The 11,335-nt window shown below is 39.3% G+C and overlaps 1 pseudogene across 1 annotated transcript in view; it reads left to right on the plus strand.

Annotated features, from left to right (window-relative positions):
- The window catches only part of LOC309712236 (deoxyribonuclease-2-beta-like), a 30,922-nt pseudogene extending 29,469 nt beyond the window's left edge, over positions 1–1,453 (plus strand). Inside the window, exons 11-12 of the transcript XR_014280661.1 lie at positions 1–177; positions 597–1,453. The exon at positions 1–177 is cut by the window's left edge and continues 35 nt beyond it. The product of XR_014280661.1 is annotated as a deoxyribonuclease-2-beta-like (transcript). The remainder of the gene's footprint in view (positions 178–596) is intronic.
- The last annotated feature ends 9,882 nt before the right edge of the window (positions 1,454–11,335 follow it).

Consider the following 11,335-nt stretch of genomic DNA (forward strand, 5'->3'; position numbering starts at 1 on the left):
GACCATCGTATTCCAGGAGACTTTCACACAGAACTACAGGATGTTGTAAACAAGGCTGATGTTCCTCCAGATGATCATTTTCAGCAACTGAGTTCCTCAGGAGATACAATGTACCGAGTTCAAATAACAGGTTCAACTTTTACAGCATTGCAAAAAACATCCAAAGCTCTGCCGATGGTGAGACATCTGCATGTTTAATAGATTACAATAGTTCAAGTCATGGAAAAACTGCCCAAAAAAGAAAAGACTTTAGATTAAACAAACCCCTGAGCAGTAGACCGGATCTGAATTTGAATGCGACAGTTCTGTTGCATATACCTCATACACCCAGCCATAAGATCTTAAGACAATTCTTCAGTGTGAATATTGCCACATAGTGTAGATATCTGTGTGCCATTTAGACTGTTTTTAGACCGCAGATCAATAGAAAACTGCTCAGTGGGTTTGAATTTGATTCCTATGTGTACATATGTTCAAATAATAATCCAGTTAAATCAGAACCACAGTCTGATATAACTGGACTAAAGAGTGAATGCTAATATACGGACACTGAGGCAGCCCATGTAACACCAGTGCTGTTGCTGTTGCTGTTATAGGTGGAGATCTTTATGTCACTATTTCACAGAGAGTCAGCAGCGATCTGCTCGTCCAGACGTGGGGCTGCCAGAGGGGGCGGGATACATCCTTCTGCAGAAAGAATAGATTCAAAGTGGAAAATATCAAAATGATAGAAACTAGCCTCAGTCAATGGAAGAATACACAGGACCATTCCAAGTGGTGTGTAGCTAAAGATCCAGAGAATAACTGGGTGTGTGTTGCTGATGTAAACAGAGCCCAAAGCCAGTACACTAGGCGTGGAGGTGCACTGTGTATTAATGATAAAAGAATAAAAGACATTTTTAAAAATCTTGCAAAAGAAAGTGAGGACTGTCAAAACAGGAGCCTCCTGGACATCCTGGATGTCCTGAATCTTCGAAATTTCCTGAACATCCTGAACCCCGATTGTGATCCATAGCTACACACTGCCTAAAAAAAAAATCTGTGTTACTCTGAAGTATTTGGCATGTCTAAAAATAATTTATATCTTAAATCTAATGAGCTTTTTTCCTTCATGTTTTAATCCATGACCATCATCATTAGGTAGAAGTAAAGTAATCTCTTCTATTCATATATGTGGTTATGTTATGTTACATGTACCTCAGCTGGAAATTTAATATGAAATTAAATAATGCAAAAATTATTTCAAGCAGCAAAAACCTTTTGAAAACATCTTGCCAATTTAAATGTATTATTATGGAAATAAACATATAACAGGAACATGGTCAACCTCTGATAATGCTTTACATGCAACAACTTTACATGCAATGTGGATATACAGTATAACCGACATCTGAAGCCACATGTCTGGTTTGTAACATCTACAGTAAGTGCAGGATTATCGTTATCGTGTAAAAACTGGTGATGTATGTTTGCCTTGCAAATAAACTTTAATCATATTTAAAGTGAAGCAAATTACATGTTGAAATGATTCTGTTATAAAAAGTGATTCTTTGATGCACAGCCTGAGCAAAAAGTGAAATCCTCACAGAAATATGCAATCTTTCTGTGCGTCATGTAAATGAACTGTCCTGTTTTTGTTACAGTCAGCACAGATTTGAATCTCATGTATTTCAGCCGGAATAATAGATTTCCTGTCTGCAGCATGTGTGTTTGGAGACTCTTCAGAGAAAGGTTGCAGCTTTGAAAGAGTATCAGCCACTGCATTTGAACCCAAATCTGATTGTATATACACTCAACAAAAATATAAACGCAACACCTTTGTTACTGCTCCCATTCCCCATGGGATGGACGTAGAGACCTAAAATTCATTCCAGATACACAATATAACCATCCCTCCCAAACAGTGGTCACAAATCAGTCCAAATGTGTGGTAGTGGGCACATCTGCCATATTGAGATAATCCATCCCACCTCACAGGTGTGCCACATCAGGATGCTGATCTGACATCATGAGTAGTGCACAGGTGTACCTCAGACTGCCCACAACAAAAGGCCACCCTGGAATGTGCAGTTTTTTTGCGCTATTGGGGGTCTGGGGACCCAGAACCGGTCAGTATCTGGTGTGACCACCATTTGCCTCATGCAGTGCAACACATCGTCGCATGGAGTCTATCAGATTGTCAATTGTGGCCTGTGGAATGTTGGTCCACTCCACTTCAATGGCTGTGCAAGGTTGTTGGATATTCGTGGGAACTGGTACACGCTGTCGTATACGCCGGTCAAGCACATCCCGAACATGCTCAATGGGTGACATGTCCGGTGAGTATGCTGGCCATGCAAGAACTGGGACATTCTCAGCTGCCATCTGCCCTGAACAATGTGAACCATGATTCATCCGTGAAGCGCACACCTCTCCAACGTGCCAGACGCCATCGAATGTGAGCATTTGCCCACACAAGTCTGTTACAGCGACGAGCTGGAGTCAGGTCAAGACCCCGATGAGGACGACGGGCATGCAGTTGAGCATCCCTGAGACGGTTTCTGACAGTTTGTGCAGAAATTGTTTGGTTGTGCAAACCAATTGTTCCAGCAGCTGTCTGGGTGGCTGGTCTCAGACGATCTTGGAGGTGAACCTGCTGGATGTGGAGGTCCTGGGCTGGTGTGGTTACACGAGGTCTGCGGTTGTGAGGCTGGTTGGATGTGCTGCCATATTCTCTGAAACGCCTGTGGAGACGGTTTATGGTTGAGAAATGAACATTCAATGCACGGGCGACAGATCTGGTTGACATTCCTGCTGTCAGCATGCCAATTGCACGCTCCCTCATTGCTTGTGGCATCTGTGGCATTTTGCTGCACATTCCAGGGTGGCCTTTTGTTGTGGGCAGTCTGAGGTACACCTGTGCACTACTCATGATGTCAGATCAGCATCCTGATGTGGCACACCTGTGAGGTGGGATGGATTATCTCAATATGGCAGATGTGCCCACTACCACACATTTGGACTGATTTGTGACCACTGTTTGGGAGGGATGGTTATATTGTGTATCTGGAATGAATTTTAGGTCTCTACGTCCATCCCATGGGGAATGGGAGCAGTAACAAAGGTGTTGCGTTTATATTTTTGTTGAGTGTATATATATATGTATATATATATATATATGTATATATATGTATATATATATATGTATATTGACAGTGTTGGGAAGGTTAATTTTAAAATGTATTCCACCAAAGATTATAGAAGTAATGTATTCTGAATACTTTACAACTACATAAATGTACTATTGCTGTGTGATTTATTACTATTACTGAAGGTTACTCACCATACCAACACCAACTAGATTTTTAAAACTTAATATAAAAGGAGTAACAGCAGGGTGGACATTAGGTAAGGCTGCACTTTTTGCAGTCATCTCGAATAGAAAAGTATTCAGCGCGTATATAAAACAGTTCCACGACTCCGAACCATAGTAAAGGGACCTCTGGCTAATACGGCTTTACTTTGTTGTCTGGGTGAACTTTGCTGCCCCAACAGAACTTATTTATTCGGAGGAAAACACGAACACGGTGTACAGTCGAGTCTTAATAGCTTACTTACAACTGGGCTCGTCAGGCACTCTTTTTGGCTGCAGTGGTTATTCTTATATTTATATGCTTCCAGCTCCCGTTTCTACTTGGGGATAACTCGTACTTTTCCACTCTACTTTTTCTCCCTCCTCGCGCTCACAGACCCATAACGTGTATGGCAGTCCATTCTCCCTGCAGCACGGACTACACTGCCCATGAGGCTACATTCTTTAGGGTGATGCCTGTAACACTGCCTTCATATTAAGTCATTTTAAAAAATATTTCTTCACGTCATTATGAGACACGAGATTGAGACACAGGTATTTGAGCCTCTTAATGCGTGTTTTGTTTGGGTTTCCACCGGCGTGAAATTACCAAAAATAGAGAGGGCATAGCCTAACATATGAAACAGGAAAAGACCGCCGTGTAATCCCTTTATTTCAGCAAAGTAACTGTATTCTGAATACCACCTTTTTAAACGGTAACTGTAACGGAATACAGTTCCTCATATTTTGTATTTTAAATACGTAACGGCGGTATGTAACCCAGTTCCTAAAATCATCTCAAACAAAAGAGAAGAAAAAGTAAAACATTTAATGTTCATTGTTTCTGTTCTTACTGTCCTTGTTTAATGAAAGTGAAACGAGATCAAAATATTTCTTTAAACATAGAAGGGACGCAGATTATATGATATCTCTGGTCAAACAAGGGTTAAGTTTTCTCAGAGGGTTGATGAGCTCTGATGAGAGCCTATTGTTTTACTCCACTCCTCGTATGTCAGCCAATCGGTAAAGCTCTAGGCAGCTCTTGTCCCTCCTCAGTACCAGCTCCCAAGTTTTCAGTCTCTTGCTTCTGTAGCAATGGGAATTGCATTTACCCGTGTGTTCCGCCCGGAGTCTTGAGAGTGTAACACCGGAAGGTGAGAAGCAGAGACTCTTTTTTTTTTTTTTTTTTTGCTCTGACTTTGGCACAGTGCTGTAACAGCAGGTAATTTTTTTTTTAAATAACTTTATTTATCACATTTTAGACATACAGTCAAGTAAAACAGGGATCACATAAAAGATGACATTGTGGTAGTACAATGAGGAACAGAAAGAGTGACAAGGACAGTGAGACAAAAGTGAGTACAAAAAATAAAATAAATTAAGGGGAACATAAATAAACAAAAGTTTGCAAGAGCCAAAATCAAGTTAGCAGTTTCAATCGGTTATAGATGTTAACAGTCTTGAGAGCCTTAGTGTTTTTTGATGAGGAGATTGTCCTTATATATTGTGCAAGTTCCATTTTTAATACAAGAAATTCAGGCTTTCTGCCGAGGACTTTGCTTTTGTGTATATGAAATTTTGCCAAAAATAAAACCAAATTTATAAAGAAGAAAGCATCATTGTCCTTGTCTTTAAAATTATAATAGCCAAAGATAACATCCTTATAGTATAGTTGAAAATTAGGGAGAACAAAGTCAGTAATAAACTTGTGGAAATCCTTCCAGAATTTACACGTAAATTTACATGACCAAAACAGATGAGAAACTGTTTCAGGTTGCTCTTGACAGAAGGTACAATTTACATTTATTTCAGCCATAAATTTGGACAAATATTGTTTGGTAGGGTAAAACTTATGAATCAACTTAAAGGAAATCTCTTTAATTTTGTTTGTCAAGAAAAACCTTTGTGGTAAAGTCCAAACTTTTTTCCATTCAATATCTGTTACAAAATTGGCCCAATAAAATATGGCTGATGGAACAGAGACCATTGCATCCTGAAAGAGAGATCTTATTTTGGTATTTATAGACTTATGAGAGGAAAAGCAAACATTGCCAAGAGAAGAATGTAACACATCCGGGGGAGTGACCTGTAGTGGAGCACTGTGGGAGCATCTGTGTAACATGGACAGACCAGATGGGATGGCATCGAACACTATTGAGAATTCTTTAGGCGTTATCGGTACATTGTATCTCCTGAGGAACTCAGAGTAATTATTCAATTCAATTCAATTCAATTCAATTCAATTCAATTCAATTTTATTTATATAGCGCCAAATCACAACAAAAGTCGCCTCAAGGCGCTTCATAGATACAGAGAAAAACCCAACAATCATATGACCCCCTATGAGCAAGCACTTTGGCGACAGTGGGAAGGAAAAACTCCCTTTTAACAGGCAAGGCAAGGCAAGGCAAGGCAAGTTTATTTGTATAGCACAATTCAACAACAAGGTGATTCAAAGTGCTTTACAGAGACATTAGAAACAAGAACAAATAAAAAGCATGATTTAAAATTGAATAAAACAAGCAAATAAACTAACTAACTAGTTAACAAACAAACAAACAAACAACCAACAGTATATAAAATCAAAACAGATAAAATCAGAACAGTAGATAAAATCAGTAGTTAAATGTAAGTTTTGAAATTTAAGCTTAAAGTGTGGATTTGGTGCTTTATTCAAATGCAGCTGAGAACAGGTGAGTCTTCAACCTGGATTTAAATAAACTGAGTGTTTCAGCTGATCTGAGGCTTTCTGGGAGTTTGTTCCAGATATAAGGAGCATAAAAGCTGAATGCAGCTTCTCCGTGTCTGGTTCTGACTCTGGGAACTGATAAAAGACCGGATCCAGATGACCTGAGGGATCTGGATGGTTCATACTGGGTCAGGAGGTCATTGATGTATTTTGGTCCTAAACCATTCAGAGCTTTATAGGCCAGCATCAGAACTTTAAAGTCTATCCTCTGACGGACAGGCAGCCAGTGTAAGGACCTCAGAGCTGGACTGATGTGGTCCACTTTTTTGGTCTTAGTGAGGACTCGAGCAGCAGAGTTCTGAATGAGCTGTAGTTGTCTGACTGATTTTTTAGGTAGACCTGTAAAGATGCTGTTACAGTAATCAAGCCTACTAAAGATGAATGCATGGACTAGTTTTTCCAGGTCCTGTTGAGACATCAGATCTTTTATCCTTGATATATTCTTGAGGTGATAGTAAGCTGACTTTGTTATTGTCTTAATGTGTTTTTCTAAGTTTAGGTCTGCATCCATCACTACACCCAAATTTCTCGCCTGGTTTGTGGTTTTTAGATGTATAGATTGAAGTTCTCTGGTGACCTGTAATCGTTTTTCTTTGGCGCCAAAGACTATTACCTCAGTTTTGTTTTTGTTTAGCTGGAGAAAATTGTGGCACAACCAGTCATTGATTTCCTCAATGCATTTACCAAGAGCCTGTACAGGGCCTCGGTCTCCTGGTGACATTGTGATATATATTTGTGTGTCATCTGCATAGCTGTGATAGTTTATTTTGTTGTTGTTTACAGGAAGAAACCTCCGGCAGAACCAGGGTCAGGGAGGGGCGGCCATCTGCTGCGACCGGTTGGGGTGAGAGAAGGAAGACAGGATAAAGACATGCTGTGGAAGAGAGACAGAGGTTAATAACAGATATGATTCAATGCAGAGAGGTCTATTAATACATAGTGAGTGAGAAAGGTGACTGGAAAGGAAAAACTCAATGCATCATGGGAATCCCCCGGCAGCCTACATCTATTGCAGCATAACTAAGGGAGGATTCAGGGTCACCTGGTCCAGCCCTAACTATATGCTTTAGCAAAAAGGAAAGTTTTAAGCCTAATCTTAAAAGTAAAGATAGTGTCTGTCTCCCGAATCCAAACTGGAAGCTGGTTCCACAGAAGAGGGGCCTGAAAACTGAAGGCTCTCCCTCCCATTCTACTTTTAAATACTCTAGGAACAACAAGTAGGCCTGCAGAGCGAGAGCGAAGCGCTCTAATAGGGTGATATGGTACTACAAGGTCATTAAGATAAGATGGGGCCTGATTATTTAAGACCTTGTATGTGAGGAGCAGGATTTTGAATTCAATTCTGGACTTAACAGGAAGCCAATGAAGGGAAGCCAAAACAGGAGAAATATGCTCTCTCTTTCTAGTCCCTGTCAGGACTCTTGCTGCAGCATTTTGGATTAGTTGAAGGCTTTTCAGCGAGTTTTTTGGACATCCTGATAATAATGAATTACAGTAGTCCAGCCTGGAAGTAATAAATGCATGAACTAGTTTTTCAGCGTCACTCTGAGACAGGATATTTCTAATTTTAGAGATGTTGCGGAAATGGAAGAAAGCAGTCTTACATATTTGTTTAATATGTGCGTTGAAGGACATGTCCTGGTCAAAAATGACTCCAAGGTTCCTCACAGTGTTACTGGAGGCCAAGGTAATGCCATCCAGAGTAAGAATCTGGTTAGATACCATATTTCTAAGATTTTCAGGGCCGAGTACAATAACCTCAGTTTTATCTGAATTAAGAAGCAGAAAGTTAGCGGCCATCCAGGTCTTTATGTCTTTAAGACATTCCTGCAGTTTAACTAATTGGTGTGTGTCATCTGGCTTCATGGACAGATAGAGCTGGGTGTCATCAGCATAGCAGTGAAAATGTATGCTATGTCTTCTAATGATACTGCCTAAGGGAAGCATGTATAATGTAAACAGAATTGGTCCTAGCACTGAACCCTGTGGAACTCCATAATTAACCTCAGTGTGTGAAGAGGACTCTCCATTTACATGCACAAATTGGAGTCTATTAGATAGATATGATACAAACCACTGCAGCGCAGTACCTGTAATACCTACAACATGTTCTAATCGCTCTAATAGGATATTATGGTCAACAGTATCGAACGCTGCACTGAGGTCTAGCAGGACAAGCACAGAGATGAGTCCACTGTCAGAGGCCATAAGAAGATCATTTGTAACCTTCACTAAAGCTGTTTCTGTGCTGTGCTGAGCTCTGAAACCTGACTGAAACTCTTCAAATAAACCATTCCTCTGCAGATGATCTGTTAGCTGTTTGACAACTACTCTTTCAAGGATTTTTGATATGAAAGGAAGGTTGGAGATTGGCCTATAATTAGCTAAGACTGCTGGGTCTAGAGATGGCTTTTTGAGTAAAGGTTTAACTACAGCCAGCTTGAAGGCCTGTGGTACATAGCCGATTATTAGAGATAGGTTGATCATATTTAAGATCGAAGAATTAATTAATGGCAGGACTTCTTTGAGCAGTTTTGTAGGAATGGGGTCTAAAAGACAGGTTGATGGTTTGGAGGAAGTAATTATTGAAGTTAACTCAGAAAGATCAATTGGAGAAAAAGAGTCTAACTTAACATCAATGGTACTAAGAGTAGCTGTAGATAATATTACATCTGTGGGATGATTATTGGTAATTTGTTCTCTAATGATAAAAATTTTATTTGTGAAGAAGTTCATGAAGTCATTACTAGTTAAGGTTAAAGGGATGGTTGGCTCGAAAGAGCTCTGACTTTTTGTCAGCCTGGCTACAGTGCTGAAGAGAAACCTGGGGTTGTTTTTATTTACTTCAATCAGTGATGAATAGTAAGATGTTCTGGCTTTGCGGAGGGCTTTCTTATAAAGCAGCAAACTATTTCTCCAGGCTAAATGATGATCCTCTAGATTTGTGACACGCCATTTCCTCTCCAGATTACGAGTCATCTGCTTTAGGGTACGTGTTTGAGAATTATACCACGGAGTCAGGTACTTCTGATTTGAGGCCTTAGTTTTCACAGGAGCTACAGTATCCAGAGTCGTACGTAGTGAGGAGGTGAAATTATTAACAAGATAATCGACCTCTGTTGGGGTAGCGTTCAGATAGCTGCTCTGCTCTATGTTGGTACAGGGCATTGGAGATGATAACAGTGGGTGGATTATATTCTTAAACTTAGTTACAGCACTTTCAGAAAGACATCTACTACTTATAAAAGAGTCCATCTTCTCTAAATAACTGACTAACCAAGATTATTCCATTATTAAACCAGTTATTTAAAAAAAGAGTTTTATTTTTATAAATAATATTGCAGTTATTCCAAATAAAACAGTTTTGTGGAGAGAAATTGTGTTTGTAAATCAGCGCCCATGCCAAAAGAATTTGTTGATGAAAGTGAGAAAGTTTCAGTGGTATTTTTGGAATACTATAATTGCAGAGCAGTAGGAAGTTAAGGCCGCCTAAATTAGAGAACACATGATGTGAGATAAAGTTCCAGATAGAAGTGGAATTTTTTAAATACTTTTTAATCCAATTTATTTTAAAGGTGTTGTTAAGAGCACCGAAATCAATAAAATTTATACCTCCTTTATCATATGAATTTAAAGCTACTGATTTACGCAAGTAGTGAGTTTTATTTTTCCATAAAAAATTGTATAATAATTTGTTAATTGACTTACAGGTTGTATTATCAACATGTAGTGACTGGGCAGCATAGGTTAGACGGGAGATACCTTCAGCCTTCGATAGCAGAACTCTACCCTTCAATGACAGGTCTCGCTGTAGCCAATGATTAAAGATTTTTTGGGATTTATCTATAATAGGAATGAAGTTTGTGGAGCATCTGGATTGCTCATTTTTTATTATTTGAATTCCAAGGTATCTTACAGAGTTTCTTACAGGTATTCCATGAATTGAAGTTACTAAACAACTTTTAACTGGTAAAAGTTCACATTTATGCAGGTTGAGTGAAAGTCCGGAGGCTTTAGAGAATGGCTGTATATTGTTAATGGCCACTGAAACTTGCGAGGCGTCTCTGAGGAAGAGAGCTGTATCGTTTGCCAGCTGACTTATGAGTATTTCTCTGTTAGCAATGACCAGGCCTTTTAAAGAACTGAGTTTAATGTGCGAATTAAGGAGTTGCACAGAAAGAAGGAATAAATATACGGATAGGGGGCAACCCTGCCTCACTCCACGCTTTAGAGAGAATCTTGGGGAAATACCAGTGGCAAGCTTTATGAAGCTGTTACTATTGGAATACAGTGTCCATCGGCATTACAGAAGGACTGACCAAACCCAAATTTATTTAAAGCAGTGAAAATAAACTCATGCTCTAAGGAGTCGAACGCCTTGTAGAAATCTAAAAAAAGAATAAGACTATCATCCTGTACAAGTTCTGGGTAATCTATTATGTCTAGAATTAATCTTATGTTGTTTGAGATATGACGATTCTGCATGAAACCAGACTGACTCTCATCAATAACTTTATCTAATACAGGTTTCATTCTATTAGCCAGAATTTGTGCCAATATCTTATAATCATTATTCAGTAAAGAGATTGGTCGCCAATTGTCTAAGAGCAAAGAATCCTTTCCTGGTTTTGGAATGAGGGTGATCAAACCTTGACATAAAGTGGGAGGGAGTGCACCTCTATCCATACTTTCCTTAAAAACTTCTAAAAGAAACGGGGCTAAACTGTCAGCGAACTGTTTGTAAAACTCGGCAGTAAGGCCGTCAGTTCCAGGTGATTTGTTAATCTTTAGATGTTTTATAGCATCTGCAACCTCAATCAAAGAAATCGATCTGTCGCAAAGCTGACTATCCTCCTCATTCAGCTGAGTAATTTTGTCTAAAGAATTAAAAAAAGTCAGACAAGCTTCAGGGCAATAACTAGAAGAATAAAGTTCGCAATAAAAGTTTGAACAATATTTTTCTATGGTATCCTTATCATTAGAAATTGTCCCATTAATATTTAGTTGTAGGATGGAGTTGGTGTTAGATTGATGCTTTTCAAGTCTGAAAAAATAGGCTGAATTCTGCTCTCCTTCTTCGAGCCATTTCCTGCGAGACCGAATAAATGCTCCGTCAGCTTTGCGTTTGTAAATCTCATCTAACTTATGCTGCAGGTCAACCAGTTTTATCTTATCAGATTCACTGAGGGTGCCTATTGGTTTGGAAGTAAGGCATGTGATCTTTTGTATCACTTGCGTCTCATCAGATCTTCTTT

The sequence above is a fragment of the Aulonocara stuartgranti genome, assembly GCF_965226115.1.
Source record: "Aulonocara stuartgranti genome assembly, chromosome: 7".
Taxonomy (NCBI): Eukaryota; Metazoa; Chordata; class Actinopteri; order Cichliformes; family Cichlidae; genus Aulonocara; species Aulonocara stuartgranti.